Here is a 24,783-nt window from a genome sequence, read left to right on the forward strand (position 1 = left end):
TCCCCACTCTTGCGCTGCGGTAAACCCCAGAGCCTGCGGGCTTGGCGTGATGGTGTTTCTGTTCAGGGCTAGGACCCGTGCTGAAGTTTTCCAGTGCTGATGTGTGCTGTGAGAGGTGGTGGCTCTGAGGGCTTTACGGCTCCTTCCGCCACCTAAAAGAGGGGTTTTCCTCCTGACCTGCTGAGCTCAGGGCCCTGTGCAGGGCCGGGGCCGCCTGCCCGAGCTGCCTGGGGGGGTGCTGCCCCCCTGGGTGCTCTGCCCCTGCCAGCATCTGGACCAGGCACCCTGGATAAAGGCACGCCGGTGGTTGGAACATCCCAGCACCCACATCAGGGCATCCACAGCCCTGTAAGGCAGGATCTGGGAGATTAATTACTGCGAGTATCACTGTCAGCAAATTATGCCTCTCTCTGTTGTCCCTAATCAGACCGTAATAATTGCATTTAAGCTTTGAAATGGCTGAGGTAGTAATGAGGAGCCCTCGGTCTGCAGCTGGATTGCGACAGGAAGCTGCCGGCACGCCGACGGAGCTGGGGGAGCTCGGGGGCTGCGTGGGGCAGCGGCTCACTGCCCAGCCTGGGCAGTGCCACTCCTGGCGTCAGGTGCAAAAGCTGCTTTGTGAGCCCCTAATTGCCTTCCTGGGACGTTCTTTTGGGGGGGATTAGGATTTGCTGGGTCGTGATCACTCCTGCAGTGGGCTCACATTGCTGGGATGTCCACTGCAGGCTAACGCTGGGGGAACATTTTATCCTAAGAGTAACAGCCTGTGTGTGGTTTCAAATCCTTCCTCTGTAATGAGAAAATAAAAGCAAAAAAATTGAAACATTAGGCCTTTTTCTTAAAAAAACACCAGGAACATTTCCATTATAAACATTCCTTAAGAAAAGGAACATCTTAATTCCAGCCCTCTGATAAGCACATTTTGCACCGAGAATGCTTCTCATTTCCTGCTCGCTTTATGACCAGTCCTGGGTCTGACTCATTCCTGTCCACACCACCTGGCCGGGAGCTGCTGCGAAGGGAAGAGGCCGATGGAGGTGGGAGTGACCGGATTCCCTCTCTGGAGGACATGGCTCTCTTGTTTTCTATTTCCACTCCTTTTTACTGGAACAAAAATAGCTGTGAACAGCACTGCTCTTCCCGGAGGCTGACACTTGCCTGCAAAGGGGCAATTTTATTGTTTGTGCTCAGGAGGTTGAGCAAATCCCTTCCAGCCAGAGCAAGAAAGAGGATACAGGGGTGGTGTGAGCATGGGAGCGATGCCATCGCAGTCATCCCTGCGTGTTAGGTCTGAGCTTGCGTTCTGGCAGGAGAACAGGAATGGATGACTAAAGAGAAGGAAGCTGCATCTGATAAAAGGCCAGGCCTGGGAGAAGATGGCAGTGCTTGGTTATTCTGCTCCGCCTCAGCCTTTTCCATGCTCCCTGGGTATCACCCACGGGTGCTGTGACAGCTCCCAGTGCTGCAGTGCTGTGCCAGCAGCTCCGTGCTGCCTGGGTGCTGCAGCCAAGGGCAGGGCCGAGGGCACGGGTACAGCCCCAGCCCTGGCACTGCTGGCACGGGGCCGTCTCCATGGGCTGCTGCAGGGCCAGGCTGGGGCAGGCGGGCGGCAGAGCCTCGGGGCAGCGAGGGGAGGCTGGGTGTTATGGCACAGGCACTGCCTGGAGCACGCAGCTCATCGGGCTGCGCCATGTGCCAGAGCCCCAGGTGAAGACCCAGGGCAAGCTTCAGCTCTGCTGCTCCACGAGGTCTGCAGAGGCCGGTTCTGACCCTTCTGCCTCTTTGTTCAGCTGGGTGCTGAATGTCGAGGGTACTGGCATCCCTTGTCGGTGCCACGGAGTGAAACACCCGTGCGCCAGGCCCTGGCAGTCTCCGTGAGATGCTGGCACAAAATGCAGTGGCGCCGGGGATTCTGCCTAATCCTGGGGCTGTCAGAGCTCCTCCCTGGAGTCCAGCAGAGGGTGTCCGGTGAGGAGACAGCCCTCGGCTCCTCCTGCCTCCAGCAGCAATCCCCTCTCTTCGCCATCTAAGCAGGGCCTGAGATGCACCCTCCTACCCTCCTTGTTTCGGGAGGCAGCAGATTGGATTGCCTCCTGGTGCTTCCTAAAGGAGTTCTGATGTGGCAGGCTGCCTCTTGCAAATGAGCTGAGCTGCAGCTGGGCTACTAAAATAGGTCCCAGTTTCCTCCGACAGACCAGATCTGGCTTGCAGGTGGCCTGGACCGAGTGCCAGCATGCTGGAAACTGCTACCAGGAGCAGGGTGGCAGCCGGAGCGCGCTGGACTCGCAGTAGCGGCTCCATTATCCGGCACATTGGAGCCAGCTCGCAGGCTCTCAGTTCCCAGGCACTGTGACATATGCTGTCTTAAAGCCTCCGGCAAATTGGAATCAGCTTGGCTTTTCAAAAGCCCTTTCATACAAAGGGCTGACATTTTCTGTGCTTTATTCTGGAGCTGGTTTGGGTTGTTAAAAATTATACCCAGTGGGTAGGAGCTGCCATACCTCCAATTGCTTGTGAGGCTACTCTGTATTTTATCAGCCTATTTCTTATTTTTTTTTGTAATTTCGGTGTAAGGAGAGGGGACCATTGTTTTGAAACTGTAGCAGGACTTTCCAATGGATCTGGAAATGTGCTGGTGGTAAATAGCCATCTGAGCAACCAGCCACCCCCTGGCACCTCAAGGACAAGGCCTCCAGCTGTTCCGTTATTCAGCCTGGATCGTGGGTCCAGCTGTAATTTCTGTTCTGCTAGCTTAATTCCACACCATTTTTACACTGGCTTTTGAAAAACGCGTGTTTATTCTCCCCCTGCCTTCCCCCACTAGCAGTAAATGCCTCTCAGAGGGTCACCCTGCAGGGCACTTGCCTGTAAGCTGCTCCCCGCGCTGTGCCCAGGCTCGTGCCCACGGGGAGGTGGGAGACGCCTGCAGGGTGGATCTGTCTGAATCCAGCCGTGGTGCTGAGCCGGAAGGGTGCAAACGGTGGGAAAAGCAGAGCTGCCTTGTCCTGTCTGGGTGTCCGCACACCCAGGGGTACAGGCGTACGTACAGTAGCACCAAATGCAGCGCAGGCCTTCGGACTCTCTTCCAGGACGCCCTGGGAAGGCTGGTCCGCCTTGGATCTTCATCTGGCAATGTTTTCTTTCCCTTAGTGGAGCAACTCCTCCTCGTTCACGTTGCAGCAGGGCCGGCGCTGTCATTTCCACAGCAGGGGCAGGGGAACGGGGCCAGGTTGTAGAAGGAGATGTGGGGAAAACACAGGAGCAGAACCCGCTGGCAAGCCGGGACAGGTGACCCGACAGGCACTTCAAAGGGATGTAATATTTGACTACCAGTAAGAAATACCAGGGTGGAATTGGGAGACACAACATCTGGCTGGGAAGCGGGGTGTGCATAAGACTTTTGAATCATTTTTCAAAGGAAATGGCATCGCTTCAGCCCCGTGACTCCCCGCTGGCCCAAGCACGAGGTCAGAGCAGTGACTAATCGCTACAGCTAATTTAGCTTCTGTGCCTGTTCCAGGAACAAGGTGGTGTGTCGGAGCACGACTTTCACTTCTGTTCTACAATAACTGCTTCAGACTCCGACACTGTATGTTCACAGGTACTCCAGGCAGAAGCTCAGCTTTCGGGGCTGAGCAGTGAGAGCAGTGCCACGGGTTTGTTCCTGGTGCCCTGCCCGGGGGAGCTGTGGGCAGTTCTGGTCCAAGTGCCCATGTGGGGAACTACAGGCTGGGCTCGTGAGTGATGCTGCCTCCAGGGTCTTGACATTTTCTCCTCTTGATGATTTATAACAAGGAATGCTCCTAGAAGAGTCAAATAAGCACCCTGCTGCGCCACGGGGATGAGCCACAGGGGGTTGCACTGCCCTGGTGAATATTCGGGGGGGACGGGGCCACCTCTCGAAGCTGCAGACGCAGCCCTGTGCCTGGGAGCAGCACCACAGGGCCCTCACCCTCCTCAGACTGCTTCCCTGTAGGATGTGATGTGGAACCCCCTTCCCTGCTCCCCTCCCTGCAAAGCCTCCCTAATTGCGGCTCGGTGCCACCGCAGCTCCTCCCGTGCCCCTCTGGCTGCCTTGCGGGAGGCGTCCTGGCCCGGGGAAAGCAGCGCGAGTCGTGCAGGGGCCGAGCGCTCAGTTTTCTGTTCTGATTCTTGGTTAGCTCAGTCCCACAGGCGACGTGGAGAACCCGAAGCTACAAAGGGCTGATTTGTCTTGTCCCTGCGTTGTCTAATGGCTGCTGCACCATGCTCCAGAGCTCAGTCCACTCCAGCCCATTAGATCACCCCACTGAAGTGGAGAAAATGAAACGTGTCCTTTCCTTGCCAGGGACTCTGTAAACAGTAAGAAAAGATGAGAACTAAGCCCTCCCCGGCCAGAGAGATTGCTCTAATGATATTTGCTTTGAGCAGGCATATCTATATTAATTTGCTTTGGGTTGGCTTGATTGTCTTGATAAAGATTACAGTAGACTGGAGGAAAGTTTAGAGGAAAGTGAATTGTTTAATTGCCATCCAGCAGTGGGGGTAGGTCTGGCCTTCCTGTGTCCGCAGAGAGGTTTAATAGAAACACTTGGTTTGGTATGAATGGAATATGAATGGAAATGTGTGTGTGTATCTCCATGTGTGAAAACGCAGCAGAAGAAATGACAGAAGGGTTAAAAGAAAAGGTATCTGCTAATTGCTACACAACACCATATGTGAGATTTCATTCACATGAGGACAAGGAGCAAACTGACCTGAAGATAAGGTGGGAGAAGATGGAGAACAGAGCTGGAGCCATAAATACCCAGATAAGGAAAAGAAAACTGTGAAATTCAGGGATTCTGTGCAAGGCTTCTGAGGGTGAGACGAAGCAATGAGGCAGAAGTTCCCGGAGTCCACTCCTAAGCAGTACAAAGAGCAAGCTGTGTGTGTGTCCTCCAGAGCACACCAGTGGCTTGGTGCTGCACCGTCCAGCCACTGAGACACGTGAGCCTCACATGAAGGAAAAATCAAGCACTGCACGTCCCAGCGCAGCATAATGCTTCAGCAAAAGGCCTAAGCAGTAGCTTAAATTCAAGCACATCATTAAGTGAGTTAGTGAGGGGAGAAGTGCTGCTCGTTTGGCCCTCTCCTTGCTTTCACAGGCGTGAGAACTCTATTTTCAAGGCTCCTGTTGCAATTTCGTAATTAACAGCAGCAAAGACTTCCCACGAGGCTGTGGAAATGGCGTGGCTTCTACCTCGGCGGTGTGCAGCTGAGCAGAAGTCTGCAGAAATAGCAGAACACCACCGAGGAAGCTGCGGGGACGCTCTGCGATGCTGCAAGAGTCGGGCTGTGTCCGTGCCCTGCGCGGTGAGGGTCAGGGTTTGGCTGTTCGGGACTTCCCACAGCAGCTCGCTGCCATCCCTCTACCCGCACTGCTGCATCCCGGGCTGTGGCAGCTCGGTGCCACGGATAACAACGAGGGATTTGTGTGTTCCTGCTGTGACTCGTCATATGGAAACCACGAGATACTTCCCTGTGATTGCTTGTATCAGAGTGGCTCTGGCACGAAATGGCTCTGGCATTACCTTCCTAGCTCTCCAGGGTCTTGGTTTGCCCTTCCCATTGCTGGCTGCTGAGCACTCATATCAATAACTTGCTATTAACATATTTGGGAAACGTAATAGCAATTAATAGGATTCCAATAGAGGCTTCCACAGCTTCATTTCAACACTCAGATAGGACCTGAAGTGTAACTTCACATTGAGCTTCGGCTTCAGGCTGCCTGTCGCACTGATTCTCACCGGTGGAAAGTCAGAGCAGGGAGATAAAGCAGGAGCCTCTGGGCTCTGATCCACAGCCACGGCCGTACCACCAGCAGGTACGTGGCCTCTGTCCTGCTGTGCAGGCCTTGGTGCCAGCAGAGCCAAGGGGACAGCGTGGGCAGACCCCCAGCCCCGTGCTGCTCCTGGAACCCTCCGCTCCCTGCTGCAACTGGAGACGAGGCAGAGTGAACTTTTTCCACTCCTCGGCCAGAGCCCAGCTGCCCTCGGGGTGTGCGGACGGCAGGCAGCGAGGGGCACTGCCGCTGGGGTATTTCTGACGTGACTAAAAATAGGCAGGAATGGTCTAGGAACTGGGAATCTCCTGGGACACCGGCCTCGCCGAGCTCCGCACACCAGGAAGCTTAGGGACGTTTTGGGTAAAAATCTTCAGATGAAACGAGCTACCTGGAACCTGTGGGATTTTCCTCCTCAGTGATTTATGGGGAAATATCCGCTGTCCTCAGCATTGCCTGCATGCAGCCCTGAGACTGGGCCTCCCTCGGCCCTGCTCCCTCCCCAGTGGGTCAGCTTTGGTAAATGCCTCAATGTGTGTCAGAGCTTGTGACAAGGGGTGGGCGCCCTACAAATACCTGCAATTTCCAAACCCAACCTTTGAAGTCCACACAGCCCTGCACGCTGGGACAGACAAGGAAATTTCAGCATTTCATTGTGTCATCTCCAGCTTAACACAAATTACTTAATGCGGAGCTGTGACTGCAGGCACACAGTGCTGTTTCCTGTCCTGGTTTCAGCAATATTGAATTTCCCCAGCCCTACCAGGCCTCGGCTCCTCGTTGCACTCGCAGAGACCAGCCATTAGAAACGGGAGGGAAGGAGAAGGGGAGCAGCTCCTGGAGCCGCATCCACCGGCTGCTGGGGAAGGCAGGAAGAGGAGATGGCCTCGCTCCTAACCAGCTGGAGCCCCCCTTCCCTGCAGCCCGGTGCCCAGGGACATGGTCAAGCTGTGCCCAGACCTGGCTTTCCCGGCCGGGCTGTCCCTGCTCTGAACACCTTTGTTCTGGGCTCACGTCCCTCTTCTCTCCCCTGTTCTCCCAGTACCCTGGTGGCCAGGCAAGGCGTGCTTTCACCTCGTGCTTTCACCTTGTATCAAAACCAGGGACTGTGCTGTGAAGCCCTTGCTACCAGGGCAAGAAAAACCAGGAGCGAGTGCGGCTCTGCGGGTGAGCTGCCTGGGGAGAAAACCTGGAAGGCAGAGCTTGGCCCCAGCCCGATCCTGGTGGCCCCTAAAGACAGCGAACATGACGCCACATACCAAAATGCCTTTTTTTTTTCCTTTTTTTCTTCTTGTTTTTGAACAGGAAGAAAACAAACCAAGCAGTGAGGATGTGAGGGAAGAGGGAGAGGGCTGAGGTCTGGGACCGTGCACCACAGCAGGTAGCTGGGGGCAGCACTGCTCGGCCCCTCGTGGGCTCGGTGCTGGGAGCAGGGCCCTGGGCTCGCTGCGCGCTGGGCACAGCAGAGGCCAGGCACAGGTTTGTGTCCCGGAGCATGAGAGACACCACGCTGCCCCCAGGGATGATGAAGGCTGTTTTATTTGGGATTTAGGGACAGGATTTTGCTCTGCAGCAAACAAGCAGCCCTGAGCTTCTCTCCGTGCTGAGCAGCCTCCAGGAGCGCCGCTCCCGCCCGCCGCGGGGCTCTCGGGGTGCGAGCGTGGGGGCACGCGGCGGGTGGCTGCCTTCTGAAGTGCCACCGAGCTGCAGAGGAGCGCTAGGAACAGCCTGGGGCCCCCAGAGCAGGTTGCGGGAGCACAGCAGGCACTGCTCCAATTTGACAAGCACAGTGAGTGATTAATGAGCCAGGGAAAACAGGGTGACACATGCAAATACCGGAGATCTACAGAGGAAATGCTGAGGATCAAGTCCACCTTTGTAAACAGAAATATCTCTATTATTGGGGAAGACAAGAAGGGAGCAGAGAAGCTCTCTGACTTCCCCAGACAGTCTCTAATGATACTTTCTGCAGTTTGCATCAATCCAGATTAAGCTTTGGGCTGACACAGACGGATCTTAACTAGGCTCTCGTCCAATGGGGCCGCGTGTTCCCCTGTCCCCTGCCTCTGCCGTGCTGAGCCCGGCTCCGCGCCTGACACAGAGGATCTGCACATCCCTTTGAGCAGCCAGCCCCGCTCCCCTCATCGCTCTGCCAAATGAGGCTCTGGTTTCACTGCGATGAGGAGCGCTGCGGTGATGAGGACAGTCCACGAGCAGGAGGAAGTGGGTTCGGGCTGTGGCTGTTGTTGTTGCGGACGTTTACTCGGGAAGGAATTGGGGCAGCTGGGAGAGGTGCTGAAGGAGGCACTCACAGCGTCCCAGGGCGCCTCTGCCAGCACAAAGCCCCTTCCACGGCGTGTCCCTGGGAATCCTGCTCCAGCCCTGGGCTGGGCCTTAGAGAAAAAGCTCCAGTTTTGGGGAACAACTCCAGTCAGGGTTGTGGGCAATGGGGAATGCTGCTGTGGTGGCCTGGGCTGGTGTCCTGCAGGTCTGGGGCAGGACGAGCGGTGCCGGCGGGGCGCTTGCAGCAGTGCCATCCGACGGATCACACAGGCTCTCCTCTGAAGGAGGGTTCATTGCTGCCTCTGCACAGATCGATAATTATGTCTCTTCTCTCCATCTGTGGAGCAAAGTCTTGGCCTTCTGGTGCATGGTCAGATCAAACTTCTAACACTATCCCAAGTCACACAAAATGGGAGAATTTCAAGGATGAGATTTGCAGAGTTATTGTGGAGTCCATTTTCTTTTGATGCCAATGGGAGATTTAAAACCTGTATTTCAGTGCAAGGAAGGTTGAATAATGTGGAAGCTCCTTGGGCCATACAGCTGTGGCACTGGGACTCATCCACCATCAGCTGCGGATTTACTTGTACCAACCTGAGCCTCTGGTGTGTGCCTGCTGCTCACACAGGTGATCCCAGGGCTCGTGGTGCCCTTTCCCCCACGGGGCAGTGGAGAAAACGTCCTGAGCACCGCCTGGTGAGCGCAGGGTGGGTATTCTGGGGCAAGAGGGGGCATGAGAAGCACAACAGAGAAGCCGTGTGTCAGTCAGGGGTGCCCATGTCTGCAGCAGGGAAGGGAGCAAGGTAATTGACTTTTCCAGGCGTGTGTTATCTGGAAACTTTCTCCCAGCTGGTGAGAGCCTACGGAAACACAGAAGTGGTTGGTAATTGCAACCTGCACAGTGCACACGCTGCTGAGGTGAAGCCTTCTGCTTCTTGAGAAGGCGCGAGCTTGGAAGGGTTCTGGGCTTGATTGTCATTCTAGACAAGTGTATCCTGACATCCTTTCCTTTTTACTATAAATCAGAAGCAAAATGAATAAATTAGTTATTGAAGTTCCTTGTGGGCTTCATTGATGCGATTGCAGGTGGAAAAGACAGGTAACATAACCAGAGGGAATTGGTGTCAAGGCTGCTCCTTACAGCCCCAGATTATGTCACCAATCAGCTGGTGAAATAAAGAGATTTCCCGCGTATATTTAGTAAATCAACATGACAATGTCATATACAATCGGAGTTAATTAGGCAAGCCTTCTCGCTGCGTACAGCATGCCTCGTGCCTTCAAGGTAGAGCGGCTCCGCCACCGCCGCCGCCGCGCGAGTGCCAGGGGAGCGGCCGGGGCAGCGCTGGCTGTGAGCACCTCCGGCAGCGTCCTCGGGGCTGCAGAGCCGGGGTGGCCATGGGCAGCTCCGTGCAGGCTGTGCCATGCTGGCTGTGCCGTGCCACCCGTCCCCACAGCCCTACAGCCACGACCTGCTGCATCGCCGCTCATCACACGCGCAGCCCCCAGCATGCTCCAAGTACGCACGAGGCTCGCTTACAGGTCAAGGAGGGACAAAAGTGGCCACAACCCCTGCCCCTCCTCTGGCCGCTCGCGGCTCGCTGGCATGTCCAGGGCAAAAGGCGTTTGGTCTCCGAAGGCCTCTCCGTCCCCTCGGCCCCGGGAGGAGAGGCCAAGTGTAGGGCAAGGAGGTGACGTGTCCGGGGTCAGCCCCGCGCCATCTCCTCGCTCTGACCAGGGGACTCCCATCTGGTTCGGTTCAGCTGTCAGCCCCGGAGCAGAGTGGCAGTAACAAAAGGCTTTTTCAGACATAATCCCGCTAAACGGAGACAATCCTGTTATGTTTCCAGGCGACAGGAATTGAGACTTTAGTGCCAGAGTGTGAGGACTCTGCCCTAAGGGCTTTGTTTCAGGACTCGATGTCAGGTGATCCCGGGGCCAGCCCGGTCTTTGTGCCCTGCAGCAGCACAGATTAAGCCCCAAACATGTATTTTTAAACGGAGCAAAGCCCAGGAGGTGTGACACACAATCTGGGACGGGGAGGAGAACCAGACCAGCATCCCAGCAAGGGGGATTAGTCTGGCCAAGACAATAGCAGCCCCGAATCTCCGAGGGGCACGGCCTGACATGGCAGCTGAGGGCTGCCCTGCCCGCCCCATGCCAGCCACCCCAGCCTGCCAAAGTTCAAATGTCTGACAAGCGTCACACCGCCGCTCCTGTATTCCCAGCCCATGTGTCCCCGATCCCCAGCAGAGGCCAGCTAATACCCAATTAACGGGATTCTTTCTAATGAACCGAGCCTGAACCGCCAGCCACTCCATCCTTTAATCTCTCCCAGCCGGAGCGGAAGGGCTTGGCAGGTGTCCCCGCAGGCGGGGGGGACACGGCAGGCCTGGCGTGCCAACGCGCAGCCCCTCGCCGAGCCCCCGGCATGCAGCGCTCCGCGTTTGTCCCCGCTCGGTCACAGCCCTGCTCCTACCTGCCAGCGACCCCTTTGCTCGCCGTGCCTGGTGTGAAGGGTCAGCGCCACGGTGCCCGGGTGTCCCCTTAGCCGTGTCTCCCTGCCACAGGGGACAGACAGCCCCTGGCACGAGGCTCGGGGATGTGGGGCAGAACGGATGGCAGGCAGGGGGTACGGCCAGCCCAGAGACCTCGCTGCTGCCGATGGCACTGGGCATTTTTGGGAGCCCCCCCCTGCCTCCCAGCCCCTCGGTGGCTGCAGGGGGCCTTGCAGGGACGCGGTCCCGGGGTTCGTTTGGCTTCGGGAGCATCAGAGCGAAGCTGCTTCTGCTGCCAAGCTGTGGCTGCCCCGCTTTACAGGGGCTGTTGTGCAAACTAGACTTTTCCCTCTGCTGATCTCAAAAGAAGAAATCTGAGATGCTGCCACAAGCTAGGAAATCCCCTGCACGCCGTATCTCAGTTCCACCAGCCTTATCTCCGCTCACAGGGGCTGTGTGCGTGCAGCAGGCATCCCGGCAGCCGCCGGCAGAGCAGAGCCTGAAGATGCAGCAGTGTGGGTGCTGTGGAATCTGGGTTCTGGGCCAAAGGAGGCCATGGGGAAGGGAAGCTCACATGAACAGCAATCTCTGCTGGCTGGGGACAGCCCACGCTCCTCCTGTGCCTCCCTGGCTGCAGGTAGAAGCTGCGGGAGCTGCTGCTGGGCTGTGCGGGAGCCGGTCCTGCCCTGAGCAGCGTGGCCGGCCATAGAAATCTTTGACTTTGCCGCTGTGAGCCAGGGCAGCTCCTGCTTTTTGAGTGGGTGTCGGTCTGTTATCTGGAGCAGCCATCATTCCCAGCCTGGCCCCACAGAGCTGTGGGTGTGAGAGGTGCAGTCAGCACGCTGAAGGGGTGCTGCAGCTCCCAGATCATCCTGAGCACGACTCCATCCTCTGTGTGCGGGGCTGGCACAGGGCTTAGCAAGGCTCACCCATGCCAGTGAATTGCCTTTATTTCCCTGGTCACAGTTCTTGAGTTTTTGTACTTAGAAAGGCAGAGCAGGGGACTCACAGCTTGAATTACCTGGCCAGGGAACCAGGGGAGCTGCAAGCCCTGCCGGATCTGTTCAGCAGAAGAGCGAGGGGCAGGTTAGGGTCGGGAAGGAAACAAACCTCGCCTCCCTCCGCAGCGCAGCAGGAACCTGTAGGTGGGAGGGAAACTCCCCCGGGGCTCCAGGATGGCACTGACAGCCCTGAGCAGTGCTGCAGAGATGCGGATGTTCATGGTGGGACTGCGGCTGCCGGGATGGCAGCAGCCTCCCGGCCCGTTGCAGCTGGGTGTCACCGGCTGCCCCTCGGAGCTCCGGCTGCTTCGCCAGCTCTGCAGGGAGCCAGGAGCCGCTGGGTCTGGAGGGTGGGGGCTGAGTGCCCAAGTCCAGCAGACAGTCGTGCAGCACCGTTGCAGCACCGTATTTCTTTCATCTGCAAATCTTGCCGTGCTTCAGACGTGTGAGTGATGACCAAAACCACCCCGAGGAAGTGGTGAGAGAGAATTATCCCAGCTTACCAACGGGGAAAGTAAGACACCGAGACAAAGAGCTCGTTTAGATGCTGGCTCCTGTCTCTGTCAGGTGCCTGCGAGAAGCTGGGCCAAAAAGGATTTGTTCAAAGCCCCAGAGCGAATTGGTGGAGCAGATCTGGGACTCTGTGTGCCCCAACCTTCATCTCCCTTAGCCACAAACCAGCTCCATCCCCCAGGCAGCAAGAGGGGATCCTGAGAGGAACATTGTCTCCTAAATACGAGGTCTTCCCCAGACTTTGGGGGAGTTTGCAAGTAACAAACCTTTGAAGCACTTCCTTGTGGTATCGGCACAGACCCAGCAGCTCTGGCACAAGATGCTCGCACTCCTGGTGCCGGGGCAGGCTCCTGCCTGCTCTGAATTTACGCCTGTGCCCACTGCCTTGATGCTGCGTGGAGCCTGCTCTGACTCTGCTCTTGCCCCAGCCCAGCTGAGGAAGCCTCGAGCTGCTTGGCCATCATTTTCTAGAAGCCTCTGGCCTAACCCTGAGCAAGCAGACTGGATCCTAGGGGATCGCCGGAGAGCAGCAGACAGGATCCTGTGGGATCTGTGCAGACATATTGCCTGAGCAGCTTGTGCAGCTCCCCCCCTTTGCAGCCAGCCATGTATAACACAGGAACTGAGTGTGAAACAGCTTCCCCGCAGACCCCATTAGCCCGAGCTGCCAACTGCAGACATAAGGCTGGGCCACGCAGCCCGGGAGAGATGCTTGAGCCACTACGGGCGCCTCGTGGAGCTGGCAGGGCAGGAGGGAGCGCGGGCAGGGAGCAGGCGGTGGCTCTGGGGCCGGGACGAGCCCTGTGCTCCCAGCAAACCCCCACTGCCCGGCCCGAGGGGCAGGTGGGATGGGGGCGTCCTTCTGGCTCCGGGGCCGGGGGGCTTCTCTGCCCTAATTTCCTCCCAGATGAATTTCTCCCGTGCCTCTAATTAAGCTTCCCCTTTGGCTTAGCGATGTGGACAGTCTGAGCGTTTGTAAATTACCCTGTCCAGCAGACGGGCTTTGTCCAGCTCTCAGACCTCTAATTATTCCGCGGGGCCCCTCGAGACGGGAGATCTGCTGCAGACAGCCCGAGCCGAGCACGTCAGGTGCGACAGGCCCTGCTTGGACAGCAGCCCTGGGACACGTGGCTGCTACCACCCGGCACAAAGAGCTGCGAGCCTGCACCGGGCAGAGCTCTGTGCTTGCACACGGAGAAGGAGAAGCTCTTCCCTCTGCTTGGGCCAGCTCAGGTCAGTGCCTCCCGTGCCGCACACGCTGGTGCGTGCCGTGGCGAGGGCTGGGCACGGGGTCCTGCTCACTGCAGGTCTCCACACCGCGTGCTGTCAGCTCCGACCTGTTCCTTTCTCCTCGCCACAGGCAGCACCGTGACGCTCTGCTCCCAGAACTGGGCGGCTGTCCCTCCGTCCCTGCTGCAGGGGGTGGGTGGTGGTCGGAGAGCACCAGGACTGATGGCTCAGCCCAAAATCCCGACGGCTCCCAGCTCTCCTTCCAGCAGCTCCCTGGCTGGCGGGGCTGCAGCCTGCGGTGCTCTGCCTGGGGCGCGTGTAGAGGCAGCTACTGGAGGCAGCGAAGGAGATTCGGGCTGTCATTTGAGAGACACCTACCTCGAGCCCTTCGTGCGCTCTGCAGCTCGCCGCTCAGCGCAGCCTCGCGTGTGCATCAGCGTGCGGATGTTCACAGGCAGCGCCTGGGGAACGCGGCCGCGCTGGGCTCCGCTTCCTCGCGCACAAACCCGCGGCCGCAGCGCCGCTCTCGCACACGGCTGCGCGGGGTGAGCAGCACGGCGAGGCTGGGGTAGCTCCGGGCTGGGACCACGGGGCAGCAGCACCAGCACCGCCAGCAGCTCCTCGCCTCGCCTCGCCTCCGGGGCAGGGCAGCTGCCGCCCGCTCGCTCCGTGCGCAAAGATTAAAAAAGGCAAAAACGCACCTCTCCGAGCTAGCGGCTTTGTCTAAGTCTTGAATGATTTTCTGTCACTAGGTATCAAACTGTAGTTGAAAGGATTTCCCGTTGACATTTAGCAGTATTAAATTACAAAATAACCACAAGTCAGCCACTCAGTATGATATAAACAGTGGGATTTGACAGAGCTTTTTCTGGCCTTGGGGACCAATTTACTCATTTTTACAGTCCCAACTCCAGTCATCCGCTGGTAATGCACAGCGCCTTTTGGACACCATCTATTTGGAATTAGAGACACATATGGCAGAGTGTAATTACCTATTTATTCTGCTGCTGAATCAGCAAACTGAGGCTAGTTAACATTACAGCTCATAAGCCCCTTTCATAAACATGGGTCAGTGCTGGAACCGGGCAAAATTAATGCAAAAGAAAGAAAGAATTCCTATCGGAAGGGGAGCCAAAAACATCAGATGATTTAACAGGGAAAAAATTGACTCTCAGTGCTTTCCGCAAGGAAGAAATGCGAGGAACCCCAGCCAGGCTTCTGGGAGGAGGGGCTGGGACCATCCCGTTCCCACTGGTGCGAACCGGGAGCCGTGGAAGTGCCCTGCTGAAGGTCTGAAACCAACCAGGGGAAATCGGGCACGCCGGTCGGAGCAGCAGCCGGGTCCTGTGCCGGCTGCTGGGGCCGTGCTGTGAGTTGTGCTCATTTGCAGCATGAGTGGATTCAGCCTTGGGGCCGGGAGCTGTGTGCGCCCCAGCACTCCGCATGCCCCGTGTTTGGGTCGCGCCCATCGTGCCCTCAGCGTTCCCTGCTGACCAGACGGCCCAGCAGCCGCAGCAGCCCTGGGGAAGCTGCTGGTCCTGCCCGCCCGGCTGCTCCAGAAAGCCAAGGAGCTGTGTCCAGCCCTGGGAACCTGCCCCTCGGTGGCTGCATGGACTGCGTGTCCCCACCCCAGCGCTGAGTTTCTGTGGCCCAAGCAGGATTCAGCTCAGCCGGGAAGGAGGCAGCTCCCCTCTGTCCCCATGTGTAGCAAAGAGGCAAAATAACCACAGGAACCTGAACTGCCGGCAGAAAAGCCAGGGACTGTTCAGGAAGAGACTGGCTAAGGCTGAGGAACACGTTTCTCCTCCCCCTGACCTACAAGGCGTTGTGGTGATTATGACACATCGCTGCCAGGACCCAGTAGAGGTGGTTTCCCCATGGGATGGGGTGAGCTGTGGGGCTCCGTGGTGGTTTGAACCCAGCCAGGAGAGGCGCCGGCTGTCCTGCTCTCTGCCTGCAGCCGCTCCTTGCACCTCTTTCACGGGGAGGTCTGAGTGGGTCTTGGTTTGGAAAGCACTCAGGAGCCCACGAGAAGCAGGCACAGTGCTCAGCACCAGGAAGGGTGCTGCTGGGAGGCATGGTGGCAGTCAGGGGCAGGCATCGAGTCCAGCCGTCTGTCCGTCCGTCTGTCCATCTGTCCGTCTGTCTGTCTGTCTGTCCCACGGCCGCCTGCGGGCCGGGCTGGGGGAGCAGCCCCACATCTCGAGGTGCACCCTGCGCCCCTGCTCTTTTCATTCCTGCCCTTCAAAGGGCCGGGCAGCTCCTCCGTGAGGGTGTGCGGGGCGCTGGGATTTGAACTCATTAGCTTTGTGCAGCCTGCACCTGCATCTCACTTGTGTCTGCAGCCTGTGGGGAAATGGTTTTGTTTTCTTTCTCTTTTTAAGAGGGGAGGAGAGGGAAGAGAGAAAACAACAAGTGCTCGGGAGGGCCAGCCGGGTTCGGGGCCAGGTGCTGCACAGTAGGAGCAACACAAAATGCCGTGGAGCTGGCTGGGGAACCCCCCGGGAACGTGACCGAAATGCCCACGCCTTGCGCTGGGCTGGGGGCACAGAGCCCGGGGGTGGTGCACGAAGGCGCCGTACCCCTGGTACTCGTCCTGTCCTGTGTGCATTGGGCTCGGGGCAGCAGGGAAGTGACACCAAACTCCTGCCTTCCCACGCGTCCTCCCTGCAGGGGAGTGCAGGGAGCAGGAACCCATAAAGCTGGGCGGCAGGGCCGGTGTGGTCGCATTCTTGCCCCTGCTGCTATTCACTGTTAGAGGCATTTTTTCACTTGAAGAGTCAGCTTCCCCCTCCTTAAAACAGAGATGGAAACTCGGAGCCTCGCAGGAGTATTCGCCCTACAGACAGTTTGTCTCATGTGAATTCACACGTACCTGCCTCTGCCCTCCAGCTCTGTGCCTTCTTTTCTCCGTGATTTCAGATAGACTCCCATAAATCGTGTTCCAGGCCTAAATTAAACAACTGCTTAGAAGTCAGATCCCATCTGTGGCATGCCCTGTGACCTGGCAGTCTTCCTTTCCATCACATAAAGCTGGCAGCGTCCCAGGGTCTCAGGGAAGTTCTGCAGAAGGATTGTCAGGCTCCTGGGATTTAGTTTAGATCAGTATTTCCATCCCTAAAACCTGTTTTCAAGGGGAGAGAAGAAAGGAGTTCAGCGCAGAGTTTTGAATTCACCGTGCAGAGTCCGTACGCTTACAAGGTAAAATATCGAGCAGACGATCTGTTTTATATCTGCGTTTGTTGGATCCCAGGAAGGGCTCTGGAACCCAGCACGAGGAGCCCTGTGTTTCCCACACTTGCTGTTCCTTGGCTTTGTGCTCTTCCTCCCCAGCGTCCTGCCCGTGCAGGAGCTGTCGCTACCTGCTCCTTGGCAGGGGCAGGGCAGCTGCTGCAGTTTGCAGGTCTGCTGCGAGGGGTCCCATTTTCATCTCACGTGAGCATTTTGGCTTAATTTAATTAACTTCACAGCGCCTGAGCACTGCACCAAATGTACCTGCTGGATGCACGGGAACGAGAATAACAGCGGGGAGTTGTTACAAAAGCTGCAGAAGTTGTGAACGGAGAACGGAGGGTTCAGGGCTGAGGGCTGAGGGCTGCGGGCTCTGGCCCTGAGCAGGCAGGAAGCGAGCACACGGCCGGGGTGCCAGCGGCGTCCCCAGGGAGCGCAATGGGGCTGGGAGCCGCTCCAGGGCTTTTCCATGGGAATTCGGCAGGACCTATTTTCTGATGGAGCTGGCAGGACACGCAGCAAGCCAAGGAGTTCACTCCAGAGCATGGTGATTTTTAATAAAGTCACAATTGCTGCTCTGTGCTAAATGACTCATTTTGAAGTCAGCCCCTCATAAAACAACCCGTTCTCAGAGGCTGCTTCCTTCTGTACGTGTTTCACCAGCGCAGCGTACTTTTATGGTGTAAATGCTGCCTCGGCTGACGGTGCTGCCCAGCAGTTTCTGCTTGTTCTCACAGGTTTCTCAGCGGCACAACCCCGTGCACAGCACAGCAGGAGGGGGGCCGCAGGATTTCACATCCAGCCCCCGTCGGTGTGAGCTGCAGTCACGGTGATGGGGCACCGGGGTGTCTGCCAAATGACACGAAATTGTTTCACTGGCCGGCGAGTGAGCAGGAGAGGAGCTGGAGGGGTGGGGGTGACAGATGGACGCGGTGAATGCAGGGGTCCTGCGTCGTTAGGGAGCCGGGCTCACAGCGTGCAGAAAACCAGAGAGGGCTCTGATCCATCAACCCCTTTGTTCCCAGGCACTAATCTTCCCAAACCCACCGAGCTGTTGACGTGCAGGACGATTTGGTTTACTCGCTTTTGTTTATTTGCTTTTTGAGGACGTGTGGGCCAAAACCATGTCTGAGAACATGGCACGCCTCTCGTTACTCGCCTGCAGATCACAGCCCTGTAAAACAGCTTTTTGCTCAAACACACAGTGTGAGCATTTGTAACCTGAACGCAAACTGCCAAACACACGTTCGCAGAACTCTGGTATTTTTATTTAATATGTATATATTTTCTTTTACAATTTGGACCTAATGAAAACCATGTGGATCGCGCTGAGTAAAAGGCATAATAGGAGTTTGTGACGGCTGCGCCGGTTCCCGCTGGGTATTACCGGCCGGGCGCGTTCTCGTGCTGGCTCGTGGCTCCAGATACTGCACAAGAGCTCGAGTACGTTCCCCGGCCCCGTCCAAACCTGCACGCTGCGGTTTTCAAAACGCTGTTGTCTTGGCAACCTTCCAGCCCCTTTCTGGGCATTCAGACCTCAGCTGAAACGAGCGGAGCACGAGCAGAGTGTTTTCCCAGGCCTCTCGCACAGCACCTGACCATGAGCCTGGTGCTCTCCCTGACGCTTGGGTCTCATCTCTTTGCTCTCATTTCTGACAAACGGTGACACCGCTGTGGTGCCTCCGTTTCCTTCCTGCCTCTCTCTGCCCAGCGCCTGAACCAGGGGCACCGCCACGCTTGTGCTCTGTGGTTGCTCGCAGCAGAGGACAGAGATGCTCGGCGGGCTCCCCGGGAGCTGAGTCAGCACCACCAGCTTCCTGAGCGGGCACAGAGCAGGGCTGCTGCCTCAGAAATGCCACCAAAACCCTGCTTCTGCAGAAAACCGCTCTAGAAAATGTAAATCCGAGTGAGTGCCGTCAAAACAGACAGAGAAAAACGTGAATTTAAACAAAGCCGTCCACCTCCTGCCTCCCCACAGAGGAAAGCTGCTGCCTCTGCCCTGGCAGAGTGTTCTACCAAGCTCAAACGAAACTGTTTGTACAACATCCCTTTGTCTCTCTTGGAATGCGACCAACGATTACAAGCTTTTAAAGAGAGCTTCTTGCTTGTCCAGGCCCACAGGGAGTAGCTGGTGTAAATACCAGACGGGCCTGCAGTGTCTCTGGCACTGCTGCTCCTCGCGGCACAACCTGGGCAAGGTGCGGCGCTGCCCGCGGCCGCGGGAGCCTGCGCTCTGCTCCCCGCGAAGGAACACGATGATAAAGTGAGCAACAGCTGACAGGGCCGGAGCTGGTATGCGCAGCCCAGCGGACGTGACGCTCCAATTTTAGAAAACTACAACTGGGGAGACTTGCTGGACCTTGCCGCTGTTTTCCATACAGGGAGCCTCGGGACAGCAACATCTTATCTGCCCGGCCTCGCGCAGCATTAACAGCCCCTCGCCCAGGCAGCTGCTGGTTAACAATTAATACCTTTGGAGCATGCACCTAGCTAAGGAAAAACGTTGGGGATTTGCAACATGCAGCCGGGCCACACGAACACATTCTTGTTTTTCCAAGGTGAACGGCTGTGCCACGTCAGCCCCGAAAGCCACACTTCTCCTTTGCGTTCAGTCCTCCAGTCCTGCCCCTTCCATCTCCGGCTGTGTGCGAGCGGCCGTGCTGCAGCCCCGCAGATCCACGGCCCTGATACCCACCTGCCCCCCTCCCACACAGCCCTGCCCTTCTGCCCCGTTTGCCTCGTGCCTTCGAAGCTATTCGAAAACATCTTCTCACCTTTCCTAAGCGGTATGTGTAACCGTTCTCTCTTCGCCCCCAGCGTCAAGTTCTGCTTTGAATTGTCAGCTCTGACACCAGCGATCTGGCCGAAGCCCAGCTTCCACCCACCTCCTTCTCCACTGCTGTGGTTTGTAAGGGAGGGCGCTGGGGGCTGCTGCGTGTGCCCCAAAGGAAAGGCTTGTAGCTGCCTCGTGGCCAGCAGAATTAGGAACCCGAGTGAGAGTACACGGGCTTCTGCTCTCTTCTGCTCCTCGGTAACCTTCTGGGTCTCTCTGGGCAGATTAAGGCTTTTGTGCTGTTTTCACCAAGGTCAGTGATCTGTTCCTTTGTATTCACTGTACTCCACTCAATTAGTTGAGGGCATTTAAGATGGATTTTTCATATTTGCATCGCAAATTCTAAATGATCCATGAAAAGCAGCTGTTCAGAACTTCTGAATTCATTATCCCCAGTGTTTTGGAGTAAAGAAACTTTGCCAGCCGTTTGACTGGGGCCCTGAGTAGTCAGTATGATGGGAAACTGTCAGTTGTTTTTAGCTTGCATTGAGGAAATAACGTGATGGTATGGCATCTGTTTTCCATTTTCCATTCACTGCAACTCGTCTTTATCTGACTTGCTGTTTCCTAGAGGCTGCTCCAGCAGAGCAGCAGTCAGGGCCTGTGCAGAGGCACCCCGAGGACTTGCAGTGTTGGCATGGCCCTACACAGCGGTGTTAGATACAACGTGCCTCCTCTCTTCTCTTCCCTTGAAGAGAACGTGCTTTAGATTTGGGCTGGAATTTGTGACTTTGTGCAGAATCTTTTCCTCCTTCCTGCTTTAGAATGGAAAGCTGACCTTCTGGGGCCTCATTTCTTCTTGCCACTGACTTGCTGTGTGACCCTGGGCAAACGATCTCCCACTGCAGTGTCTCTGAGCTGCTGCCTGCAAAACGGGAATAACAAAGGGAGGAGGCTTCTGTTAGCTCCCCACACTCAACGGACACACCGCCAGAAAACAAGAAGTGATCTTCCTTCTGGCCCCTCCAAAACCTGGGTGAGTAAGGAATGTTCACATACGGGAAGTACTCTGGGTGAAGTAGAAACAGCAGACAAAAATCACAGAGCTCTTTTCCTGCTCCTGACCATCACCTTTACACAGCATTCCTGGGTAAAACTTCACTTCTTGTTTGCTGACTCTTTAGAAAGACCTAGGACTTGGACAAAACAATACGCTGATGTGAATAAAGAATTAGAAAAAAAGCACTGTGTTTCACAACAGACCGTGATGCCATGGCATCAATACTATGAATAAGTTTAAAATTGGGAAAGTTTCAGCTCAAGGTTTTCAGGATTGCTTTCCAAGCCAAAAAGGAACTGCAAGAACAGCAGGGAAAATGCAGAGCATGGAGCATGCAGGTTCCTCTTCCCTAAACAAACAACCGTGGGCTTTAGGGTGAGTGCTTTGAGCTTTAATCATTTGGGGCTCACATTTCTTCTGGCTTGGAGGTCCGGCAGTTAGCAAAAGGAAAACTCATAATCTAACCTGAGTGGTATTTGCAGTATTAGCTCCCCTAGGTTTGCTTCATCGTTGGCAGGCTCAAATAGAGGGCCTCCATCGTGTTGCAATGAGCCATGGCCGTGCTGTTTGCATTCCTTGCTTTCTGCGTCTGTTACCTTTTGTCATTTATTTATTTTTTCTCCAGGAGCCAGAACCAAGATTATTTCTCAGTGGCAGCCTCAGTGTTTTCCTGCCCAGTCACTGCACAGAGTGTGTTTCCAAGCTCGCTGGCTGTGCCTTTTCCCTGATCTCTAGCTCCTGCTTGTGCAACCCTCCCAAGTGTTATTGCTGAGCACCAACGTGTCCAGCACACCTCAGCACCTCTGGGGAGCCCAGCCTCCCCTCAATGCCCAGAACTCCAGGCGCACAGTTTCGTACGGTCAGCTCAGAATTCAGCAAGAGACACCTTGCACAGACCCCACAAACCACACTCACAGGGCTCACATCGTCCCTTCTGCATTTTCCAGCCAGCCGATTTCTCGGTGGCCATTGCATTCATTCGTACAGAAACGAGGTGGCCGAGAGCCAGAGGCTTGTCTCGCTTTCTCCTCTCTTTCCTTCCTTCCTTTCTTTGGCTCGCCGGGTGTGACAACCCGAACACGGTTGTTTATTGCTTTTGTTTCCACATATAATCAGATCTCTTTCCCTGACATTATGCAGCTCAGCGCAAGCACTCCAGGTGGGATGAATCCAGTTCAGTGCCCTCCTCCCACCCTAGGCTGCTCCCACCGCTAATGAACTGCAAACAACCATGTTCCTCATGTTCAACCTTCACCCTGCCCGATGCATCCATAATCTAAATATAGGCCATAATTATTCCACTGGCGTCTGTAGACCCATTGACAGAACTGACAGTGGCAGAGGTCGGGAGACCCTTTGCACCTTTAATATATTCTCTTAACCAGTTCCCTGCCACTGATGGCTGCAGTCTCCCTAACATCCAGTAAATACCTGGGGTTTGTCCTTTGACTGTTCCAAGCGCGTTTGTTCCTCAGTCCTTTCAGTCCCTGCACCTCCGCACTGCAGGCTGATTATTTTCTTCCCTCTAATTGGGACACTTCATTTGTTTATCTGGTTGTGCAATCAAAATGTGAACTCAGAATGCTCTTTTCAAGCCAACGACCTGCATCTCTCCCAGATGCAAATCCCAGTGCCTGAGAAAATGAGTGCAGGAATCGATCTCCTGGCCAGTGTGCTGTTTCCATGTTGGAATACCCTGGAAGCAGAGGCACTGACTTTCCATATTATTATTTTTATGGTTCTGTGGAACAAACAGTTGAATGTGGTGCTGCGAGTGAATAGCGGGGGGAGAAGCTAATCTGTGCTGTAAGTAATTTGATCGCAAATCATTTAGAGAATGTAAATTATAGGGGAGAGATGTCACTCCTGGCAGGAGGTCGCCTGTGTCACCTGTCAGGCAGTCCCCAGTGGCGATCATGAAAATTTCTTTGCGGGATTATTAATAAATAAACATAATGCTCTGCATTTCTGCAGCACCTTTCACTGGAGGGACAGAAAGCACTTTAACATTAAGAACTGCGCCGCGCCATTATTTTAACTTCCTTTCGTAATATTATTTTAAAGGTTAAATTTGTCATTTGATTCCTGGGATCATAAAATGGTAGGAGATTTAAACTTCATGGTTTCCACCCTCACCTCTGCTCATTTTGAGGCACAGGAACAATGTCCATGCTACATCTTGATAAATTAAACGAAGTGACAAGTCGTTAGTTCTGAGGCACGTGTTAAGTGTTCTAGGGCAGTAGCTCCTCGAAGTGTAACAGTGGTCAGGAAGCCAGTGTGATGCTACAAAGGACAAAGTTTTTGTCTTGCAAAATGTATAATTTAATACAAAACTATGAAAAGCAATAGAAGAGAAAGGAGAAGGTTGGCTGAAACTGAGACTGTTTAGATCTGTAAGCATGCATCATGTGGGACACAAAGTTACTACAACAGAGTTGTCATTCAGTGTGTAGTGATTTATTACTGCACTTGGAAAGAATTGGCTGCGTCTTGGTGTAGGTATCACCATAACTGTTAATAAGCTAGAGGAATGCAGAGAAAAGGTGAAGATGGAAGAAAAGCTGTTACTATTGCACGATCCCTGCGTGTTATGCTAACCAGTACTGTCTCATTTTTCATTTGCATTCTTTTGTCTCGGTATCCATATCGTTAGCCTGAAATGTAAAACTTACCTGCAGGCTTTTTATGGGCAGGAATCTTCCTTTGTTCTGAATTTTTTATGCACAACACTGAATGCAGTTTGAGTCCCGACTCATGAGCAGGACCCAAAAGTCCTGCCATGTTGTTATCCTGTCCTGCAGTGTTACGGTGCTGTCCTGCTCCTGCTGAAGCTCATGGCAAAATGTATCCCGCTTTCTCTGGCTGTGAAATTATATAGCACTGATGCTAGGAGCAGACCTTAGAAGTGAAGAAGAGAGCAAATCACAAAAGCATTACCCAGAACAGATTCTTCAGAAAAAAATCCCCTGTGCGAGGGGCTGAGAATGGGAAGGTGCACGCATGCAGCTTCTGGCAGGGTCACACTCGTAACATCTGGCTGTGAAAGCCGGGAGGCTCTGCCAGCTCCTTTCGAATAACAGGCCGTGCTCACGGAGACGGAGCGTAACTGCATTCCTGCAAAACTCGCCCAGAACACTTGGAAGGGGTCACAAGGAGGAATGTCAGGGAAATAGGGGAAGGGCCTAGGACTGTTAAAGCCAGAGCCATTCAATCTGGCTTCAATTGCTTCAGTTGCTTTTTCTTTTTCCTTCTCCTGTTTTTCCCCCTTCCCTTCCTTTCCCTTCCCTTCCCTTCCCTTCCTTTCCCTTCCCTTCCCTTCCCTTCCCTTTTTCTAGAAATTCACCCATGAAACCAAGAAAGCAAACCTGCAACAAAAAATGAGAACCCCAGCATGGCTGAGTAAGGGAAGGCATTCAAGTACTGCTAACATCCAGAGACGCTGTATAAACAGGGACTGACTTAAGACAGTTCATTAGGAAAACAGGGAGGCTTAGCAGTGGAGCTGGTGCCCTCGCTAGCAGAGCAGTGCAGCAGCTGGGTCTGTCCGCACTGACGGCCTCAGGTGAGGTCTGGGTTCACCCCCGAGCCCAACCCCTCTGGGTGTCCCCGGTGCCCGGCTGTGTGGCCGCAGCTCCACGTGAGCCAAAGGCAGGCTCAGCCCTCGGCTCGGGATGGGACCTGACCTGAGCTCATGCCCTACTAGAGAAGCAAGAGGGAGGCCACGAGTTTGAATCGAGGTTCTTGAAGCCCTGGCACAAATGGCAACGTGAACTGTGACACGAACAGCGTGGCCTGGAGCTCAGGGATCAGCAGAGCCGTGCTGCTCCTGGGCGTTGTTCCTCCACAGCCACACGTGGCGTGGCACGGCGAGGCTCCTCTCCCTTCCCAAAGCAAGCCCTGGTACCTGCTGCCTTAGTGCACAACTCCTTGGGCAGCCCAGTGCCTCAGCCCCCTCTGAGAAGTCTCCATGAGGGTTTCGGCAGCAGCTGCAACCCCCCAGCCGTAATGAGGGCTTCTCAGAGCAGGCGCTGCAGCTGGGGAAGGGGCTGCCCTTTTTGGGGCTTTTCATTGAAGTCCGGCTGAAGGAGCCCTTTTGTGCCCGGCACTGTCTGGCCTGTCTGCTTTCTGCCTCCATGCTGAGATGTTCCTGAGAGGACAGTGGGAGATGCTGGTGGCCGTGTGCTGCCCAAGGCTGAGCTGCTGGGGGGCTGGGAGGAGCACACAGGTGGAGGGTGCTGAGGGCTTGGAGACCCCACGAGGGAGGATGTGCTGGCTTTGGGGCGCAGGGGAAGTTACGGGAACAGAGGTGTAGAAAGGCAAATGTGTGAGTCAATATTCATCCATATATTCATGATCTGTAGGCTTGAGTGCTGTGATGCTCATTATCT

At 55.4% G+C, this 24,783-nt stretch overlaps 1 long non-coding RNA gene across 4 annotated transcripts; it reads right to left on the minus strand.

The window, feature by feature from the left end:
* Positions 1–253: 253 nt before the first annotated feature.
* Positions 254–24,408, minus strand: LOC119713086 (uncharacterized). Of its 4 annotated transcripts, none has more exons than XR_011803983.1 (5): positions 23,761–23,888; positions 23,068–23,293; positions 19,334–20,257; positions 16,204–16,452; positions 254–15,674 (listed from the first exon to the last, which is right to left on the minus strand). It is a non-coding gene; the product is annotated as an uncharacterized lncRNA (long non-coding RNA). The 4 variants fall into 4 exon arrangements; XR_011803982.1 differs by adding an exon at positions 20,392–20,528 and having other exon boundaries at positions 254–16,452; XR_005259949.2 differs by lacking the exon at positions 23,761–23,888 and adding an exon at positions 24,300–24,408 and having other exon boundaries at positions 254–16,452.
* Between the last annotated feature and the right edge of the window lie 375 nt (positions 24,409–24,783).

This window comes from Anas platyrhynchos, chromosome 18, assembly GCF_047663525.1.
Source record: "Anas platyrhynchos isolate ZD024472 breed Pekin duck chromosome 18, IASCAAS_PekinDuck_T2T, whole genome shotgun sequence".
Taxonomy (NCBI): domain Eukaryota; kingdom Metazoa; phylum Chordata; class Aves; order Anseriformes; family Anatidae; genus Anas; species Anas platyrhynchos.